This window comes from Anser cygnoides, chromosome 2, assembly GCF_040182565.1.
Source record: "Anser cygnoides isolate HZ-2024a breed goose chromosome 2, Taihu_goose_T2T_genome, whole genome shotgun sequence".
Taxonomy (NCBI): domain Eukaryota; kingdom Metazoa; phylum Chordata; class Aves; order Anseriformes; family Anatidae; genus Anser; species Anser cygnoides.
Window position 1 is genome coordinate 15,371,986 of NC_089874.1, and position 23,036 is coordinate 15,395,021.

The 23,036-nt window shown below is 40.8% G+C and overlaps 1 long non-coding RNA gene across 1 annotated transcript in view; it reads right to left on the reverse strand.

Annotated features, from left to right (window-relative positions):
• Positions 1–4,893: 4,893 nt before the first annotated feature.
• The window catches only part of LOC136790013 (uncharacterized), a 37,001-nt gene continuing 18,858 nt past the window's right edge, over positions 4,894–23,036 (reverse strand). The window contains exons 2-3 of the long non-coding RNA XR_010829082.1: positions 16,197–16,525; positions 4,894–12,298 (exon numbers count right to left, since the gene is read on the reverse strand). This is a non-coding gene — a long non-coding RNA (uncharacterized lncRNA). The remainder of the gene's footprint in view (positions 12,299–16,196; positions 16,526–23,036) is intronic.

Here is a 23,036-nt window from a genome sequence, read left to right on the forward strand (position 1 = left end):
AGACATTATTTTTAGTCTAATCATTTATAAGTAGTCTCTGCTATGTGAGGGATGAACTGATAACCTGAATGTTTTTGTGCACATGGAGTTGTCAATTCTTCAAAGAAGACTAAAGAAGAATAAATGAGAAGGGTGCATTAAATAGGGACAAGCTGCTCCACAGAAATATTCAGGTGAGGTGTGTGTAGTAAATGTGCCTCAATGCCACTGACATTTACAGTTACGGCATTAAACAGCTTTGAGACTCTGCTCCTCAGTTCCAAGGCATACATTGCAAGCCATAGGAAAAGGAAATGTTTCTTATAAATCACGGTGTCACAAAAAGTGCAAAAATTACCGTATTTTAGCCTAGAGTGAAAAGATTATAGTTAATGCATTAAGTATGAAATCTCTTAAATTCAGAATTTTTCACTTCAACAGCTCTCAGGATGTGTGAAGTTTTCTTGTTTGTCTTTAGAGAGAAAAAATGGCCATGGGCCTAGATTGTTACTCTGTAATTTTCACTACAATTTCTTTAACTTGGTGTTCAGGTTTATGGAATATATAATTATTTTCATTGGAACGCACATTTTAACATCTGGGAGTAATTTGAAAGAATGTAATCAACTTTGTCCTTTTTCTCAGAGAGTATCTTCTGGTAATATTTAACCCATAACTGATTGCATGATTTACCAATTTAGCCCTGACTAACTTGTGAAATTTATCATCTTTGACTGTTACTACACAAATCTATCATGGTAACAGAACTTGGTTTTCCAATTATTTCTGTGTACAATGCCTTTCTTGTCTATGGAAGGCTGTTTCATGCATGCTTCTGTGCTGGTCAGCAGGGCTAACACTGAGAATAGGAATTCCCTAAATGTGGTGGAACCTGTTTAGGGTGAAGGTTATTTTTTTTTTTGGAAAAAAATCCTCCTTTTCAACACTGGGCCAAATCCTGACATCCACCCATACTTTCTACTCTTATGTTTTCAGTCTTCACTCAATTTAATACACAGTATTATATAGTAAAATGTAACTCACAAGAACCTTAAGTTTGATCATATAACATTAAAAGGATGCAGAAGTGATTATAAATATGCATAATGCAGTTCTGCTTGTGTCTGATCCCAGGATTGTGCAGCTTCTCACTGTTTCCCAGATTTTGCAGGACTGATCCCTAAACAGCTTCCCATTATTTTTCAAGACTGTGGTGGGCCTAAATCAAGTCTCTTGGAAGTCAGTGTCAGCCTTGTCAGCCTCACTTCCCCTACCTCTCTTCTTTGAGTGAACTGCAAGGTTGGAGAGGGACTGGGAAAAAAGACCAGAAAGAGCAATATGGCAATAGAAAGTGCGATATATGTCTTTTGAATAAGGTCTAGGAAAGGTCAAATAGTAAAGAGGTGAGAAAAAAATAACAAAATAAAAGGGCAGGTGCAAGTGAGAGAGCTATTAAATCAGAAATGAAATCAAATTGGAGAATAAATCAAACGATAGAGTCTAGACAGAAGAAAAGGTTGCAGGCCCTAAAAGTGCTGGGAGAGAGCATATGTCAGTGAAGACAAGACAAATCAGGATTTGCACACATCTAGTGCAAGAGTGCCCAGCAGAGCACATCTTATAGAGGAGGGAGATACAGAGGGGAAATTTATCTGCTGTGTACAGGTGAATGTGCAGAAAAAAGATCAAAATCAATTTGTTGCTTGATGCAGAAGGACCAGATCTGATTGCTTAAATATTGAGTCTTGTGATGGAGGAGCGCAACATCCTCTGCCTAGACAGAGACCTGGTACTGACAATAATACCAAATGTTCATGCCCAAGCAGTAAACAGGGGAGTTGAGGGAATTCCCCAGACATAAATCATCCCATAGTAAAGTAGAAATTGACTCTCCCTTCCTGCTACTCTAATACCACAGGCATGCTGGGGTATGATTTAATCTGTGTTGACCCCAAACTTTTGTAAAGATAAATTTCTGCACATTTTTGGAGAGATCTCATTCACTTGGAGGTAACAGTCGCGGTGGTTGCATGCATGGAAGATGGATGGCTTCTCTGTTGTCTGATCCGCAGAGCAGTTATGCTGTAACCATGCATATTATTGTTCCTGTAATTGCATCCATCATACCTCCTGTAAAAACAAACAAGTGGACTCCCAAACTCACTTAAAACTAGATAAACAACTGTTCTTTGGCAATGTGACAGATACTTATTGCCTGCGAGTAGCCCATAACTGATAGGAAGGACAAGGATTAGGGTGGATTTGTAAACCATAAATTGTAGAAATCCACTCAGAGTCTCCAAGCCAGACTCTTCTCTTAACTTTGCTTGAGTTATGTCAGGAATAAATCTGTCCTTCTGTTGAAACTCAGTGAAACTTTGTGCAATCTCTTTACTGTGTCAGTCATTTATGTGTTACAAAAGCTAGAGCTTCAGCAAATCTAAGTTAGCTGGTAATTTTTTTTCCTCCTGCTTTGTAGAAGGATGAAATGTCGAATTTTCTGTGGCTCTGTTTTGCTGTATAAAAGGGTACTACATTAAATTCATTAGAAATAAGTGAAAATGCTGCAGAAATGTGATTTTATCCTTGCTGGTTTTGAAAGAGCTGAAAAAAAAATGCTTCTCCTAATGTATATAGAATATATATCCAAAAAGAATTCAAACTTACACTCATTTTGGTTTTGCCCACAATAATTGAAAATACAAAGCAATTAATCAAGATTAACTAGAAGCAGGGAAAAAAAAAAAAAAAGGAAAAAAAAAAAGAGATTTAGCTAACACTCTAAACTGAATTAGTGCATGGGTACACTAATTCAACATTAGAACAGATGTGACATTATTCATCCTAATTTACCTGGCCCATGGGGATTTTGAATGCAGTGCCTGGTGACTAGGGGAACCCCGCAGTTTGAGCAGTGCCTTTCTTTGGGGCTATCCTGGCCACACATGCCTATCTGCTAACTCCAACTTCAGCGTGTGCAGGAGCAGATGTGATGCTTGCTACAGCATACCCAGCAGCTAGCAAACTTTAGTTGTGATACCTCAGCATGTCACAGGTGCCCAGGTGGTGCTCTGATCTTCCAGACTTTATTTCTGAATGAGAAAGTCCACACAGGAGCTGAAAGCAATTTAGGTCACGGACAAATGTTCATCACAGGCAGCTCTGACAGGTGAAGATGATCACTCCCTCAGCTCTTTGCTGCTCGTCATTTGCCAGTGTCTTCTCCTTGGAGTAAGCTGCCCAAAAGACCAAAACCATATTTTTAAAATTGAAAACCAGATTTTTTATTTGAACATAAGCTGAAGGAACAAGCTTCTTACCATGGAGGAAGTCTAGAATGAGATGTAGTAAAAGTGAGAGTTTGTAAATTAACTTCCGCCTGCACCATGTCCAGACAGAGGCTTGCTGGCAGGGGTTACTCTGAACTTCATCAATGTTCTACTAAGTTGCACCAAATTTTGGTACTCCCCCAAAATCTTTTTTTTTTCTTTATTTTATTTTTTTCCCTGTAATCTCTGCTGCACCTCTGTTCCCTGCACTTCTTAATGGTGTCTCGGTACTTCTGGTTCTGTCCTCCCTTACTGTGTCCCTCATGTTCATCCTGTGCTCCATAAGCCTTCCATGCCCCACCAGGCTCCATTGTTTTCCCAGAACCTGTCTTCTTCAAGGTTCCTTCTGACCCAGAGCAAAAGAAGCAAGAAGGCTTCTGCCGTGCTGCCGTCTTACGGAAACCTGCAATGCAATAACAAATGGTTCCCTTGCAGAACTACAGATGAACTCACAGCAAGCTCACCTCAGGGAGGGGATAGCAAACTCCTCTCACCAGCTCTGGTTCAGTGGTAGCTTGGTTCAGCTACAAACCCCAATAAAAATCCATCTTTACTACCTGTCAGAAACCCAGCTCCTATCTGCGCACCCCACTCTTCAAAGCAGCTGCTGCTCCTCTCCACATGTGTCCCTGCAGCCTGAGGGCATCTTTTCCCTCTAGTTTACGGTCAAATCTAGGAGCCCTTGGTTTTGTGCTCCCTGAATGAGATGCTCTGAGAATGACGGCACATTCCTGAAGGTGAGACAACCCATCTGATCTATGTTCACATGGGTTAGGCAGTTTTCACATCATGTTTTCCCTGAGCAGGATGGTTATTTCTGACCACCAGCTGGGAGCCTTTGGGAGCCGCAGCATCTGTAGGTGGCACTGCTACCTCCAGAAGTGGATCTTTGACTTCGGTGAATCTGTATCTAATTTTCCTGCATGTATCCCTGTAAACAAGCATTGCTTTGGTTAATCTGTATCTAATTTTCCTGTATGTCTCCCTGTAAACAAGCATTGTGTTTCAGTTTAACAATGTTCTTAGCAGTGATGAGCGTAAAAGATGGCAATACAGAGGAAGCCACAACAACATGGTGACAGAAACAGAAGAAAACCACCTGGAAAATCTGACACATGCTCTGACCATTGGTTCATGTTTTCTGACTTTAAAATAGGACAGGCGGGATTACATACATCTAATGCAACTAGAGGAGACAGTCAAACTAAGTTCATAAATGCAGAAATGGAACAAATGGCAAAGATGTCATAGGGAAAGGACAGTGTGAGGGCATTAAGAGAAGTAAGAGATTGGAAAGGATGCTGTTTCTCCTCAACTGCAAAGTGGTTGCAACCAAGAGCAGATTTAGTGGCCATTAGCTGCAGCTTCTTTTTCATTTTTTGTACTTTTTTATGGCCTGTGTCACAATAGTTTCTTCTTCTAAGTCACGGAAACTCAGGCTTACATCCATTCCTACTCCAAGGCAAAACACAAATGAATAATGATGCTTTCCAGAAGTAGGGTGTCAGCGCAGATCTAGTTCTGAAATGGATCCAGCTTCTTGGGGAAAATACCAAACAATTCACTTAGGTTTGAGTCTTTGATGTTTCATTGTTTTGAGTTGATAGTTTAACAACAAATAGTTATTTCTTCCTGTGGAAATGTTATTGGGTACAGATCATTTCACACAAAGGGGTTATTCTCCTTTGCCTGTCTTTTCTTTCCTGTGAAACAGTTAACAATGTTATTTGGAAAAAAATCAGCTACATGATGCATTTGAATAGAAGGAAGGAGTGTTGTGACAGCTAGCTGGGGACATAGCAAGGTGCTTAGTGTGGTTGTTTTATTGTACATTGCTCCTTTTGACTTCTTCTGCAGAGTTCTGTACAAAGACAGCTGCTGCAGATTGAATAATGCATCTTGAGCATATTAGATATATCGTGCATATTCAGCACTGAAAATAAATATCAGATTCCCATACTATTGCGTATTGTTCAATAAATTTGGCCCATTGTGTGTCATTTTCCTAGTGCGGTTTGTCTCTTCTCTCTTCTGCCATTTAGCATTTTATTTGCCTTTTTTCTCTCTTTAATTTTCAGATATTACAATCATCCCAGTATTGTTCAAATAGAAAAGGGTCTTCTCTTCTTGCAGAGTCTGCAGGTGAACTCTGGAATACAGTTGCTGTTGTCTGATATTTACTTGGATCTGAAACTTCATATCATTCACACCTTAACCGACCACATTTTACAGTCAGGAGGCCAAATCCATGGCTGGCACAACTCCACTGAACTCACTGGAGTTGAACTGCTTTATTGAGTTGCCTTGTGAACCTAGATATTTTAAATGGATGTGCTATAGTCCTTGGAATGGAAATATCAATGCTTTTCAATACAGCACAACTTTAACTATAACCCCAACTCCTTTATTTCCTCTAGGGGCATTATGCTAGTTTTATTACTGTGTGGGGAAGGTCTTTTCTCCAATATGCTTCATTAGTCTATGCTGGTAGAGAGGCTGTTTTTTGACTCTATTTCAATTGTAAAGTTGGAAGCATGTCTATGACATAACCACTTTATGAGGGTATTTGAAACTGGAACTGTACTTCTGCGAATGAGATCACATCATAGGCATTGACCAGTGTGGTTATTTCATTGCTGGAAATACTTGGGGGAAATCACTTTTGAGAATTTGTTATTTCAAGTGTGTATCTGTGCTGCATCTCCCACCCACCTGTAAGTTCCAGTCTGACCTTTAGCTTGTTGGACTCTCCTCTTTCCCCTCCATTCAGTCACCATTAGCTTCAGCTCATACTTCTCTTTGATTTTCCAGTTTCCAAAAGAAAACATCTCTCCATGGACCTCTGTATATGTACATGTGTTCACCAGCCTACCACCAAGGTCTCTCATTTCATGTCTCAACTTTAACTCACGCCCATCTGTCATCACCATCTCCCACTTCTGCCTATTTTAGCCATGTCTATACCAATGAATAAGGACCAAGCAGTCATCCACAGTTGTTGATATTGTTAAATGACTAGACTGCTTCTGCCATGCCAGCCATCACTTTTTGTGGATGGAGATATAGAGAACAGGGTGGGATGGAGATTGTTCCCAGTGGGCAACAAGAGTCAAGCAACGTTTCCAAGGAGTTCTGATATATGCACATGAGCTGTTATGTGTCCCTCGTCATCCTGGCCTGTTTTATATATTAGCAGACATATAGCTGATTTGTAAATGTCTAGAGGATCTGATAATAATTTTCCTGTTCTGACTGAGAGATGATTACCTGGACTGGGACTACCCCATAAGTAACCACTACGTATGCCTAGAAGAGAACTGGAATCTCATTTCAGTTTTAGGCTGCACATGCCTATGATGAAGGACTGCCTTTTCCCTGCTTTTTGTACAATGTTAATCCAATGAGTACCAGTATAATACATGATAACAAATAATCCTATTTTAAAGACTTAATTAAAATTACATTTCACCTTTGGAAGAAAGGTTACACCTAGATGTTGTTTATTCCTCTGGCTTTCTTACACATACTTCACTGTATATTAATCTTTACCTCCAGGTGATACATATCCAGAAGTTGATGGATTTTAGAAAATAAGTTTTTCATTAAAAGAAATCACAGCCCAGTTATAAAAATATTTTGAATATTTATTGCTAGTCATAGCTAAAGCCAAATCAATGATAAAACGCAAAGCTGTTGTTGAATGCCTCATAAGTTGAGCTTTATAAAGTACTTTTTGAATGATTCCATTTTTCGTAGAAATCCCCACATTGTTTGTATCTGTGTATCCAGACACCTGGACTTCTCTGGATATATTCTAGCAGAGAGAGGAAGTATCTATACCAAAATAACAAGATAAACAAGTATGCAAAATTATGTAGCTTTTAAGATGTGGCATCTTGAACATATATCTATAAACTCTAAGTAATATCAATACAGTTAATGGCACCCATTCTTTAAAAATTCAAGAAACCTTAGATTATTACACAGGAACATGTGCTCCCCCTCAACACACACACACACAATTGCACAGACTTTTGGAGGGCTGCTCTATGTGGAGGGCTAGCTGATGATAGTAGTAACTATTCAACTACTGATCTTTGAAAAACAGTCTCATCCTAGTGCAAGCTATTTGTTCGTATGGACTGCTAGCAATTCTTTGTGTGTATGTGTTTTTGGTTGGTTTGCTGCCATGAAGAGCAAGTCTTACTCATTTATTCAACAATCTGTGCAAATTTAACATCATTTGGTTAATGATTTCCCTGCCAAATTCAGAGAGACAATTGTACTTAACTACAAACCTCATTTTAATATCCTATTTAAAAGTCTAATCGAACCATTACTATTTTGCCTTTGATTTGTTGTATCTTTGTGTTGTCTTGGAGATTTTGATGTTGCTTACTTCCAGCTCTATTGATATTTAGAACACGGATGGCATTTTTCTAGAAGCATAAGAGGATGAAGTGCTCTCTGATGGGATACAGCTCAGGTTATGAAGGGTCTAAGGGAGACACTTCACTTCTATAAAATGGAGATGCTCTGTTAATGACAATGTTAAAAGAAAATAATCAGCTAAAACTGGAGTGTATGTTGTGGCAATCATGTTCATGGAATTAGCCATGGAACTTCAGGTTCAAAACATGAATACTAAACCCAAGAAAAAAAATAAATATGTTAACATCTGCAAATAATCCCTTCTAGCAGCAAGAAAAATACATAGATTAATAATAAAAAATGGTGAGTCAACATGCATCCTCAATAAGGCAGTTTGATAGTAAAATGTTAAAATACCTCTTGTAAAACAGGTCTAGTGTCTAGTTAGTATGGGGGTAGGGTACTGGTTGGCAAACTGCTGCTGAAGAAGGCAGTAAGATCCGGTGCAGGACTTCCCAAATTCTGAAGTTCAAGAGCATGATAATCTCATGTGCCAGGGTCCTGTTAACAAGACAGTTTTGATGCTAAAAATAAGCAAATAAATCATAGAAACATAGAATGGCTTCATCTGGAATCATCTGGTTCCAACCTCTTCTAGTTTAAAACCATTCCTCCTTGTCCTAGCATTATTTGCTGGAACAAAATATTGTTCCCCATGTTTTTTATAAGCCCCTCTTAGGTATTGAAAAGCTGCAGTGAGGTCTCACCGGAGCCTTCTCTTCTTCAGGCTGAACATCCCCAGCTCTCTCAGCCTTTCTTCACAGAAGAGGTGCTCCAGCCCTCTGATCATCCTCGTGGCCCTTCTCTGGATCCGTTCTAACAACTCCACATCCTTCTTGTGCTGGGGGCCCCAGACCTGGTTGCAGGACTCCAAGTGGGGCCTCACAAGGGCAGAGCAGAGGGGCACAATCACCTCCCTCCCCTGCTGGCCACCTCTCTGTTGATGCACCCCAGGATGCAGTTGGCCGTCAGGGCTGCAAGCACATACTGCTGGCTCATGTCAAGTTTTTCGTCTACCAGAACCCCCAAATCCTTCTCTGCAGGGCTGCTCCCAGTGAGTTCTTCTCCCAGTCTGTACTCATGTCTGGGATTGCCCCGACCCAGGTACAGCACCTTGCACTTGGACTTGAACTTCATGAGGTTCACATGGGCCCACTTCTCTAGACTGTCCAGGTCCCTTTGGATGGCATTCCCTCCTTATGTTGTACTGACTGCACCATTCAGCTTGGTGTTACCTGCAAACTTGCAGAGGGTGCCCTCAATCTTGCTGTCTATGTTGTTGAACAGTACTGGTTCCAGGACAGACCCCTGAAGGACACCGCTCGTCACTGGTCTCCACCTGGACATAGAGACATTAACCACCACTCTCTGGGTGTGGTTTTGCCGAGTCTAATCAAAAAATGAGAGATAAGTACAGAATACAGTGATTTTTACCAGTTAAACTCCTTTTTAGTGTTGTAGCAGTAGTCATGGAAAAGACCACAAAGATGTAGGTGAACTACTTCAGTGATGTTATATCCTCTGTATAGTTTACTATGCCATGCTTTACCTCTGTAACAGAAATAAGACATCCATTTTCTTATGCACAAGTTGAGTGAGGTTCTGCCATATTTTATTTCCAGATTAGAGAAAATGTCACTCAATGCTCTTATTTGAGTTAGAATGGAGAAAAACATTCCTTTCATGTAATTAAAAAAAAAAAAAAAAGAAAGAAAAAAAAAGTTAAATCTGTTAAATATCCACTGATATTCTTATGAGCTTAAAGCAATGCATGCATTGCATCTTGGACTACCATAGTTCATATATCATAACAGGTAACATGCATCAATTTTTAGACTGAAATATTTTGCTTTTCTGTGTGGTAGACTATTTCACTAGTCTGTCTGTTACACAGAAGACCCAGGGAAGGCTCCTGTAGACAGGCAGCCAGGACACAGAGGTGCCCTGTGTGCAGCTCAGAGGCCTACTGAAGCATCTCACAGTAAGTGCTAAAGTAGAGGGAGGTATACTGTATCTATATGTGCATACCTGCAAACATAGAGGATTCAGCCTCCTATGGCGAGCTTGGAAATTATTTAGCCATCTGCTCAGCAGATCACTCAGCCCAAATATAAACAATTTGGACAGCACATAAAGGAGATATCTCTTGTTTTCTCTCCCACACACATTCAAAACTAATCTTGAATTTGAGGTCTTTCATTCAAAATTATAGTCCAGGCTACAGTCCCTACTGGGAACTGACATAAAGCATTACCTATAAAAGTGATTAAAGTGTTGGTATCTGCATGTACTTCTGAGCAGCTGGTCTATATTTGATGCATATCTCTGTTCCTGGCTCCATTATAGAAAGGGACAGTACAGAATGAGCTAACTGGCAGAAATCTCTGAGGATTTTCCTTTGATATCAGCAGGAATTTTAGCAGTTTTCTTTCTTCTCTGCCTGCATGGAGAAAATCCTGGCTTGAACCTGCTGTGCTTATGGCTGCATTTATCAGTGCTGGAATTTGCCAGGCATTTTGTAGGTGCTCGGGAGCACCCCAGGGAGGAGAGGTTTCTCAGCCCGCTGGTGTTGGCAGTCCTGGTGGTAGCACCGGCTTCAGGTCCTTCAGTGCATTTGAGCTCAGTTTGCTTTTAGGAAAACATGTTTGATTATCTTCTTAACCCTTCACTTCAAGACATTCTTCCTACCAGCTGTTATCCAGTCCTGCAAAATGCTGAGCACTGTCAAATATCACAGGGCTTTAGCTGGACAATTAATTCTTTGCAGTGCTCCTACCACATGCCACCACCAGAGTCAGAGGCTGAACAGCTTTGTCCAAATAGACTTATCCTTCCACTGTGAGGAAATAAAATATTCACAGTAGATTATGTTAGCTGTCTGTCTGAGTTGCTTTATCACATCCAAATAGCTGTCCTATTTTTCACACAAGCCAGCAGCCTCCACAAATTTCATTACCTGTATCCATCTTAACACTATTTAAACAAAAGGAAGGGCTTTAAAACGTGAGAGAACAAGCCTAGATATTTTCCCATGGGGCACCTCTGAGTTCAATAGTATCTTCGCTTCAATATTTTTTCTGCATCTCTTTCAAGCTAACCACATCCAGATTGTGGACATGCCAGGAAATGCCATTCTGGGGCTAATTTACTGGTACTGAAAATGTTATTTCCAGAACTGTCACTTTCGAAGGGAATTTGAGTATCTACAAGTATTTCAACTGTGAGGATCCTTTTTCTGACATTTGGGATCCATCTGCACTCCAATCCAGCTGGAACCAAATGGGCCCCATCCATCTGTAATCTCCCTGAAACTGTCCAGGACTGTCAAGGAAATTGCACTATGACCACACTGGAACCAGTGTTGGTGTTGGCTGGTACGGTTCAATGCTTTGTGTGGAAAGGGATTTAAATGAGATCATTTCACTACCCTTTTGGTAAATTCCATTGGGAAACAGCTGGAGGCAATGATTTCATAGCCTTATTATTAGTTGTATTCTAGGACACAATAGAAGCAGAAAATAATAGGGGTTGTGTCAGAATTTCAAATTGTTCTCTCCTGCCCAGCATCAGCAGCCCGGGGTCAACAAAATATGGACCAGACGTGAATCCCACAGGCAGGATAAAAATGGAAGGGTGCATCAAATGGGACTCCACAGGGGCTGTTCTTGGCTTAGTATTTTCATTAACAGATGATAGAATAGAGATTATACAGACGATAGAAACCCAGAAAGGACTTCAAGAATATTTACTGCAGGGCAGCCCTTGAATGTAAAATAGTCTTGACAAACTAGAGGCCAGAATGTTATTCATCTGGCAGAAGCACTGGGTAATACACCTGGGCAGGGTTGATCATCTGCATAAATACATAATGGGGACCAGACAGCTTGGTAGAGCTGGAGATTACAGCGGATCAGCATCTGAACATGAGTCAATAGCATCAATCTGTTGTATGATGTTCTCCTCCTTTACAGGAATGTACAAGCAAGCGTAGCTGAAAAGACAGGTGAAGCTGTCTTTCACACTCCACACAGCTCAATTTGGACTCAGCAACAGACTTGCCAGTTTGAGGCACTCTGAGAAAGATGGTGACCAAAGGAAGAGAGGCCAGAGGAAAGGAAATAAGAAAAATCAGAGCTGTAGCAAAACCAACTAATTGGGTGACTGAAGGAACAAATGATGCTTAGTGTGAACAACAGACAGTGAAGTTTGTTAATATAGTTATTACTTAATATAGTGTTGTGTCTTGGTCATGAAGTAATAGGTTAAATGGTTACAAAGAAAAATGAGTCCAGACATTTAGAAAAAAACTCTCAAATTGTAGAGATAAGAAAGAAATAGATCATCTGCTGAGGCAGTGAAATCTCCAGCTGTACAGATCTTTAAAACAAGGGGAACAAACTGATTTCAGATAGGATACAGTTAAAGTGATCTTGCTTTGGAAGCCTCCAACTCTCTGATCTTTCCAATTTGGAGTAGCTTGGCTGTAGTCTCAGCAACAGTTCTGAATAGCAGCTTTGCAGTAAAAAATTAATTGCTGCACTTCAGGTCCAGTCCTAAATCTGTCAAGAAATAGAAACAAAAACAAAAATATGAATATAAATATAAATAAATAAAAGAAGTGAATTAAGATTTCAAAAAAAGGATGATCTTTCAAGAACAGAGAATCTGAGATCAACGGAAGCCGAGGTTGCTATTTATTTTAGAAGAATGAGATAGTCTCTAGCTCTACAGAGGCAGAAGGGCAGAGTGGCACCTTCTTCTCTTGCACCTTACATTTCCGTACTTAACCAAGTGCAGACCTGTTTATTTTGCTGAGAAAATACAAGGGCTTTTTAAACCTGTGAAAATAGATGGATTGGCTAGACACTTTCCAGAGCTAACTTCCTGTAAGAGATAGTGTTTACTAAGCCAATACTCTCCTTTGCTGTACAAAACCCATTGAAGATTAGTGCTTGTCTTGGACTCAGAGTGTTATTTGGGATCGGTCAGCTGTGTGTCCCCTGGGATGTGTTCTGGCCCTAAAGATTAGCCAAAGCATATCCTGTAAGGAAAATAACTTCCCTACTGAGCAGGACAAAATAACCCAGCCAAACAAACAAAAACTTCATAGCAATCTTCAAATAACTTCCTCAGGGGAGAAAGAAAAGGCTCCATAAACATGCCTTTCTGCATGTTCCTGAAAGTCAACAGTTTTCCTGTGTCAGGTGAAGATGTGTCATTTGGTGAGTTGTGTAAAATGCAGCTACATTGCCTTGATGGCACCTGGACCAGGTGACAGTGCAAGCTATTTTGGAGTGCACTGGGGACATGTTGAAAGAAAAAATTCAATTTACATGCAGAGATCCTTAGTCAGGTTCTTATTTGGAAAAATCGGGCCTGAAAGAGCCAGGAACTACAGGAGGACCCTGCTCCCAAAAGAAAAAAAATAATCCCAAATAAATAATTCATGTCCCTTATTAAACTACATCGATAATGAATGACAGTCAGTGCCTTACAGATGGGATCTGCAAGAGGAAATTATTCCTGCAATCCACTGATGCTTCTCCTTTGGAGGGCTGCTGATTTGTTTAGATTTGTCATTTACATATTTCCAGCCCTTCAACTCTTCTGTGAATTGCCAGCTCTACCTCCTCTTTGCCCACAGCTGGCGGTCCACCTCTAAGCTGCGAGAAAAAAATTTGCCCTCCCACAAGTACACTGTTTTGGTTTTTGTATAGGCAGTGATAAGTGTCGAGTGTAAAAGACTCTTTGATAATTTAATTCACTTTGCTGAATTATGATTCTGCATGCACCATTAGTTCAATCACAAACCAGCTACACTAAGAATTAGGTCTGTTTTGCAACATGAGGCAGACAAGGCTGTTCAGTGGAGCAGTCAAGGGTGTTTAATGTTACATTTGTTGTTGAGTTTGAAAACAAACACATGTGCACTGATGTACAGCAATCTGAAAGTCCCATGCAGATGTAACAGCAGTGGCATCTTGGGGATCCTGAGCTTCTGTTCAGAGATGGAAGTGACGGAGTGACAGCAACACTGAGTGGGAGTCTTCCATAGCTGTGCAAGTTGTACCAAGAAAGAGCTGTGGGCAAAGTGGCTTTCCCTGACTTCATAGGAAATCAGAGGATTCAAAAGTGAAAAACTGGAGCTTCCATTTTTAGGAGATTTCTGAAGAGCAGCGGATTTAGATGAAGAGTATGAGCAAGAGCAGTTTAGGTGGGACATCACTCATTTGAATGCAGGCTTGAAATTTCTGAAAGAGGAAATTCCATGTCACTAGGTTACATTTAGTATTGAATTCTGGTCAACTTTTCCTTCTAATAACATTTCCCTTGACCTTAGTAGGGCAATTTGTGTCAGAGAGGTAATCTCAACTTCTCCCTCATCACTTCTCCCTCATCACTCTTTCACACCACATTTTAACACTTACTTATGAGAGGTTGGCTGGGAAACCATAACCAAACACCACCTAACTGTGGCTGAGTGCCAGCCTACAGCTACAGTCTAATGCATATATTGCTTAAGAACCTCTCCAATATTTATTTTGGAGAGAATCATCCTGATACTTTCAAAATTAAGTGGTAAAAGATTTAGCATACTCTCTTCTACTTTCCTCTTGGAGCCAGAATTTTCAAAAGGAAGTCCCCAGTCAGAAAAGTGTTCTTGGCAGGGAAATCACTTTTAACCTCTAGTATGTTGTTCACTTATGCTGCTAAAACACAGGCTGGTCAAGGGGGAAAGTCAATAACTTTATTCTTGAAGAGAGCTGCATGACATGGAGAGGGGTGAGAATTCAGTGGTGACAGCTCAGTTATCTCAGCACTCCCCTTATGAAAGAAATGGCACAAAGCCATTTTGGCTGATAGGAAAAGGCAAAGTCACCCCACTCGATAACCTAGGACAACACTAAAAAAATGAAAATGTTGCCATTTACATATGACCAAGGACAGTGAAGGAATTTTTGGTGGTAAATTTTATATCTCTTTTGTTTTCCCAGTCAATGATGAAACAGACAGTGTAAATTGCTGGATATATATACAAGCAAGAATTTAAGTCATTGTTTGACATACCTTTTCTTAACATAAACAAGAAAATATCTCACTACCCTAAAGGCTAGTGAGCCTGTAGAGCCTTGTGTTTTCCTGCTTTTCCTACAGCACTGTTTATAGATTTGAGTTGCTTCATCCAGCACATCCGCCACCTGTAATGTCCAAGGACCTGCTCCAAAATTTATTGAAGTATGTACAAGATCTTTAGATTAGGCCCCAAATATTAAACAGGTATTGATTTTTTGTTGTTCCAGATAACGACCTGTTTCCTATCACAAGATGGTATAGATTTCAGTTCTATCACTATTTTCTAATATTTACATTATAATAGTAGCTTGAGGTCCCAGTCAGATGCTGCCTTGCGCTAGGCTCTGCACGCATATGCCAGAAGCAAAGTCCCTGCCCCAAAGAGCTTATTGCCAATGACATTATCACAGAAGTTTCTTATTGGCATGTTTTTATGTTGTAGGCTTTCATTACGCTAAGAAGGCAATAAACCTATGATCTCCATGCTATTTATGGATTGGTTCATTACATTTCTTTTAAAAAGCAATATAAGTGTCTAAACTCCTATAAATACATCAGCATTGCTGCTTATCTTGCTTGTTAAACTGGCAGTTTTGTAACCTCAAGACACTGCAGCTGTGTAATCTTTCACATCTATTTGGCACAAGAACCGTGTTTTTTTTTTCTCTCCCTAGATTCCATGTATGAAAAGGTGCTTTGATACACTGCTTGTAAACAAACTGTAACTGCTACTGATTGCAAATATATTGGCTTATCCTTAGAAATGCCAGGCTGTAAGGCAAGATAGGAATTTCTGTAGTCATCTGGTATTCTGATCATCAGTGAAAACTAGCCATATAACAACAAAAACATTCTTGTCTTCAGTCATGAATCAAAATCTCTGTCATGATGGAAGTCCACTGGCAAATCCTTGAGAAGGAGATGCTTTAAAATATTCAGAGTTTTCAAGCACTGATGCATCCAAAGACAAGAAGTCTAATCCACATTTCCTCTGATGTTGCTGCATTTGCCATGTCTCAGATGAAAGAAGACAGTGGAGTTCCTAGTCTGAATGAAAATGTCTATGGATTTTGTTATCCTTTGCAGGGATTTTTTTTTTTTTTTTGTGCTGGACTTAACATGGTATGTCTGCAGTTATGTGCAGCTGCAGTGAGGTTGGTGGCAGAAGAAATAAGAGTTCATTTTTACAGCTTAGTAGCTGTTTATTTTTTCTCTTTAGAAGTTTAGTTTTCACATAAAATAACAAAATGAAAAACCAACTCCTTTTAGTTACAAGCAACTTTATGAACTGCACATCATGAAAGATCTCATATACTAGGCTGCATAAGTAAGGACCCACTCCAGAAAAGCCATCAAACTCACACTGCCAGGGGGGCAACATACCTGAGATCAGAGTCCAGCCCAGGGAATGCTGAGCTCCTGGGGAGATCCGCCAAGCTGGCCTGAAAAGCTGTCCCTGAGAAGAACCTGGATTGCTGGCTGCAAATTGCTCATGACGCCTCGAAAGTTTAAGCAGCAGCAGCTCTCTGTATGAGCACAGCTTTCTGTCAAAACTGCATGAATCTCATCAGGATGGATGTCAGCTAAACTGATTTTGAAGAACAGCACTGTTGGCTACAACCATTGATAACTGACCTCTTGGAAACTGCAGGCAGTGCGCTACACATGCACACATCCTGTCCCAGCTGCACAAATCATATCTGGAGTGTACCCTTTGGGGAGCAGGGAGGTAAGGAGGAGAGAAGGAGACAGAAAAGAAAAAAAAAAATTAATTCCATAATGTTTTCCAGAGTTGACACTGGTTTTCATTATCTGCTATGTTTCATGCCTGACTTTTACTCTGGGACATTTGATTTGCATCATCGTAGTTAATTCTGTAGGCCACAGTACGCTTTGGCATCTTTGCTGCTTTAGAAGCCCAAGCAGTTCTTTCTTTTTTTTTGTCTGTTTTAGCAAGAAAAATCTCTCCTTTTCTACAAAGCCCATACTTAATGAGTAATAAGCAACGACACTTTCACTGTGGTGAACTTAGGAAATTAACTCTTAAAACCCTAATTTGCTTCTGTAAATCCATTAAGCAGCCTGGCCTCACCTTATTGCCTTACCTCAAAGAGAACTACAGCCACTGGTCCTTTTTGCCCACTGCCTACCCTACAGAGCACTAGGAGAAAGTTGTGCAATGTGCTGTGTGGTTGTGCTGTAAGGAAAATTGCACAGTGCATCTAGTTGCTTGTGGACTAAGCAGAAAGGGAGACACTGTGCTGGGGAATACTGTGCTGATCTCCAGAGTCGGAGGCCAGCCCTTGTCCAGGCAACAGCATCTTTTCTGCTTCACATAAGGAGGGGATGGAAGAAGGGCATAGATTATGCCTGGTTATGGACTTATAATGCAGCCAGGATGTGGTTCTGAGTTCATGACATACATCTGGACATTCAAACTTGATAAAGACTCAAGGGTTGATTCTTTTTTCTCTTCTCACTATAGTATGTACTTGTTTTTCTTTTGCTGTAACAACCTGCCTATGCTTGCTTGGAGTTGGACCCCCTGCCCCTGGGAAGGCTAATCCATACATTGATGCCTCTCCACATTAAGAGTCTTTCTTTAAAGCGGAAGGAGAAAAAGTTTACCACGACTAACTTGGATCTTAGAATAGCAGGTGGCAATTTAATTGGAAGATGTAAGCTGCTTACTACTAATTTGCATGATTATAAGATTTTGTAATTGCTCTGTAAAAGTTAATTTGGCATTGGGTTTAGTGAAACTCAACTACGTTAGCATGATATTGATGTGTGTCTGAAATTTGCAGTTGATGTTTGATATGTTTCCTGCTGAAAGACCAAAGGGAAGTTTTGAGGGGGTTATTTTTAAATATATACATGTGTACACAGAGAGGTGAATCTCATTGTAATGACCCCCATGGGGCATGGATAAATGCATGTTGTATCAAGGAGTTCAGTGAAGCAGGAGTTGGCAATTTGTTCCTTCAAAGTAATGAGGGAATATCTGGTTTGAACTGAATGTTCAACAAGGCCAAGTGCCGGGTCCTGCACCTGGGCTGCAACAACCCCAAGCAGAGCTACAGGCTGGGAGATGAGTGGCTGGAAAGCTGCCTGGCCGAGAAGGACCTGGGAGTATTGGTGGATAGTCGGCTGAATATGAGCCAGCAGTGTGCTCAGGTGGCCAAGAAGGCCAACGGCATCCTGGCCTGTATAAGAAGCAGTGTGGCCAGCAGGTCGAGGGAAGTGATTGTGCCCCTGTACTCGGCTCTGGTGAGGCCGCACCTCGAGTACTGTGTTCAGTTTTGGGTCCCTCGCTACAGGAAGGACATGGACGTGCTCGAGCGAGTCCAGAGAAGGGCGACCAAGCTTGTGAGGGGTCTGGAGAACAAGTCTTACGAGGAGCGGCTGAGGGAGCTGGGCTTGTTCAGCCTGGAGAAGAGGAGGCTCAGGGGCGACCTCATCGCTCTCTACAGTTACCTGAAAGGAGGCTGTAGAGAGGTGGGGGTTGGTCTATTCTCCCACGTGCCTAGTGACAGGACGAGGGGGAATGGGCTAAAGTTGCGACAGGGGAGTTTTAGGTTGGATGTTAGGAAGTACTTCTTTACCGAAAGGGTTATTAAGCATTGGAACGGGCTGCCCAGGGAGGTGGTGGAGTCACCATCCCTGGAGGTCTTTAAAAGACGTTTAGATGTAGAGCTTAGGGATATGGTTTAGTGGAGTACTTAGTGTTAGGTCGGAGGTTGGACTCGATGATCTTGAGGTCTCTTCCAACCTAGAGAAATCTGTGAATTTGTGAATCTGTGAATATCAATATATAGAAATTTTAATGAAGATTACCTTATTGATTAACATTTAACCTGCATTTTTATAATAATAATAATAATAATAATAATAAAAAGTTTAAGAATAAAATGTACACTTAAAAGCTAAATATAGATTGCACTGAGGAAAGTGAGAAAAAATATGATTTTGTATTTAGGTCAACCGTGCATTAGTGTTTGCTCTTACACAACTAATTAGGAAGAAAAAATAGCTTTTGTTTTTGGGCATGCACAGAGGGGAGTCTGAAGCAGAGCTTATCCTAGTGCCCCTTGACTCTGTGTGTTTGTGTACCTGCCTGCCTCCTCCCTGCGTATCTTGTGGGCTGCTGTGCATAAAAGGTTTCTTCTGTGCAGAGCAGCTCCCTGTTAAAGGTTTCAGGGCAGAGCTGCAGGAGTGAGGAGCCGTGCTGTGCTGAGGAGAGGGATTAGCTGGAGCCTCCAAAGTGGTGCGAGCACTGGGACACGGTGTGCTAGCTCCAGAGCCAACCCCCATGAGGAACAGATGCATCCTCTGTTCCTCGGGGAGCCCAATGAGAACAGTACCCCTAACAACAGAGCCCTTGAAAACCTGAGAGAAATGCCATGTTTTCTGCTTTCTTCCTTTTCCCTACCTGTAAGTTGGCAGTCCAGAAGGGGGTACTGAGACAGGATAGGTGTAGCAAGGGCTGTGCTAAAATGCTTGATTCCCAACATATATCTACTCTAACAGAAAGCAAACTACCCCTGTCCAAGGCGGTAAGGTACAGAAGCATAACCTAGCTAAAAACAAAGTACTGAAGGCAAACAAAGGAACATGTCCATGTGCTTCAGTGGGCTGGGACCCAACCTCTCCAAACACACAAACACACGCACGCACGCACACACATCCATATTATTGTTTTAGCCAGTAATATTTGACTTCTGAACTCTTTTTTGGTTCTTCCCTCACCTTTTCTCTCTTTCCTTTCTTGTACTCCATCAGGTCTGAGGACAAGACATTAGGGGGTGGCTATAGGGGATGTTTGTAGCTGTGATATCTAAATTAGCCTCACCAAGCATGGAAGGGATGGGTGGATGTCCATATGCTGGCATGAAGCAGGTACATAAAGACATAAAAGTAAGAACATTTTATTTGCTCTCCAGCAATGAAAGAATGCCCTGCCAAAAGGGTGCCAGGTCAGGATAGCAGTACTGGCAAGTGACCATTGCAACTGTATTTTCTGTGTAAGAAAGGGAGAAGATTCAGAATAAATTACTACTGCAGGTGAAAGCACAGGCAAATGTATGACAAAGATTTGAATATTGCATTATAGTCCTTATACAAATTCTTTTAAGATAAAAGCGTTGGAAATCTGTTTCTGATGGGACGCTGAAAGATTTGTAGATAAAGAAACAATTAGGAAGGAAATTGGAAATCTGGAGATCTGAACCTATCTTTTAGTAGAATGCTTTAAAGTCATTCAGGTGTTCACAACTATTTAAATCCTTCACTTGTTTTATGTGTCTCAAACAAAGCAATGAAGCAGCACTGTCATAAAGAGGCCGGCCCTGCTCCAGCTGAAATCCGTCTGACATAGACAAAACAAAACAAAACCCCCAGAAGCCCAACAAAGCCATTTCATGTGCAACATTATATCTACTGAATGAGAAGAAATGTAGGCATGCATCAGAGTAAAGTACTCTTAAAAGCTCATTTAGATGGTATGTTTTTTACCTAAAGGGGAAACTACTGTATATGCAAAACTCAGATGAATATTTACAACATCCAGGAATAGGTACCAGAGGGGGGGGGAAACATGCCGCAAATGTAATCATCTTCCGAATGGTCCAAAAACAAATTGTTCTAGCTGCTGTTGCTGAGCAACAGTCCCACGGTGGGATTCAGCCTGAGCAAATGTGCGGTGGGAGAGTCCAACCTACCCGGAGTGAGAAATCAGAGCACAGGGGGAGCTGGCGGAGAGGCCTGGCGTGGCTGAGCTCCTCTTCCCACAGTTGTGACCCCCCTAAGTACATATTTTAGCCATTCTCCTGACCTTTCACTGCCTCCCCGCTCTCATATCTGGCTAAAAATAAATAGTGAAGCCAGACCGGCACTGGAGAGCAATGGGACTCAGGCTGTTGTTGTAGCGGGCCAGTTTGTATCTAGGACATTTTCTGTGAAGTAGAGCATTAGCACTTCTTCTGAGGTGTTCAAAGGCTATGAAACTCTGGGGAGGAAGAGGGGAAAGCAAATAACAAGTCTACCAGACAATTCATGGGATTTAAAAGCAGTGCCCCTCTGTGACTTCAGCTCTGAAGACCACATGTGTTCTCATTAGGTGGTAACACAGTAAAAATCCACTGTCTAAAGGGACAATAATCCACTATATTTTGAAATAAAAATTCTGGAATGCTTAATCATCTGACACAGTGTGATGTCAGTTTTCATTCACTTCCTTCAGTGGGTTATTCTTTAAACAATTTAGAGACAGAAAGGAAAAGGAAACCACAAAAAATGCATGTTCAAATAATGATAATCAACTGAAGTAAAATTTCTGAAGTGAAAAACAAAAAAACACCAAACCAAACCAAAACACCATACACACAGACAGAGACACAGACTTACACACACACAAAAAGGTGATTCGTGGCTGATGGGACAACTTGACAGAATTCAGTGTACTGAGGTGTGGAAAATGGTACATTGAAATAAAGATATTTCAAGTGTGTGGATGGCAGAACTGGTAATTTACTACCTAGCTGATTTTGCTGTGATTGTTCATAATGCAGTGTAAAGCTGACAGTCCTCTGGGTGGAGGAGTAAATCGGGGCTTGCCCTGGATTTTTTAATCAATACGTTTTATAACAGTGTTTATTTTAGCTATTTTTCTTAAAAAGGAAGTTTAAGATCATTATTTTTCTAGGTAGCATTGCCACTTTGCCATGGCATTTGTAGTGTGAAACTTAAACTCTGCCTAGGTTTCCTTTTTTTCCCTAAAAAATTATTATACTATTTGAAACTCTAACTTTAGACTGAGGTAGGAACAGACAGGTTGACCCATCACAGAAAAAGGCTTACAAGGAAGGAGGGAAGTATAGCAGTAATATGAACTACTTCAGCCCCAAAATGTCATATGAAAGGTGGTTCCCAGTAACTAACTGTTCCTAGTACGAAGCCCACACAAAGTGTCTGCATCCCAAACTGCAGAGCCATTCTGTTTGTGTGACAGCATCAAAATCATCACAGCTGGATCTCACCTCCATACTGGACCAAAACAGAGCACTGAGTGTGAACAATCATAACCTTTCACATGCTGAAAATCAAGATCTCATTCATGCTGGGGGGCAGGAAAAAATCAAAAGCCAGACAGAGTATTCTGTCCTACTATGTGATTCTACTTCCTTGATTCAAGAGGAAAACTTCCTTTTAACAATATTGGAGAATAAAGTTTTCCTGCTTGTTAGACCGAGTACCAAGCTGCTGCTGTCGGGGTAGCAGTTTAATAGAGTTCCTTGCACATACAACTGGCCAGGCGGGAAATCGCAGAAGAACACAGAGGAAATTCTCACAATATATTTCCCCCCTATTATTTCTCAACCTATTTTGAAATTAGGAAATCATATGGAAGCAGCAGGAGGATTCCTAGCCTTGCGCTATTTCCTTCCCCTGTGATCATGAAGTTTTATTGCTGCATGAGCCCTGCTGCCTACCATTTCAGAGAAGCTCAGCAAGAGGTAAGGTTTTTCTAGTGTGGGTGGTCATGTCCATGTATTCAGCGGAAGCAACAGGGCTTTTCAGCTTGAAAAAAGGCAGCTCAAGATGAAGTATGGAAGAATAATTTTCGAAGAGAAAATAATGAAGAGCTAACAAAAGCACCCAGGGAATTCATTCTTTTATTTTTTTTTCCCCTTCAGTAATTACCGTTGAAGAGGCTGGCACTGAAATGACATCATTAAGTCAAGTTATCTCACTTGTACACTTGTGGGAAAAATTGGATGAAATGAAGGGAAATTTCCCCAGGACTCAGCCTGTTGCATTGGAAAGCTCTGCTGCTGCTGAAAAATGTACAAAAAGACATCTTGCTTGGTGGTGCAGGCTAACATATGGCCTATAATACATTTCAAAAGTTGGGGAGATAGATATGGAGTTTTTAATATTTTAGTATTATTTGTACGGGTGGCTACTCACGTTCTTATTCACCTTTATGAGTACATTAACATTATCTGTGTCAGATCATGTTGTTCATTTTTCAGAAGGCGTGTACAAACGAGTTTCCTGGAAGGCAATTTCATCAAAACAACTCCTTAAACATTGCTTTTCAGTAAATGCCACATAATATTTCTAGGAAAAATATGTTGATTATTGAATGTCAGTAATGTACTGCTCATGAATGAGCAACAGAGGAATACTGGCACAGTGGGTGTTGAAGAAGGAAGATCTTTC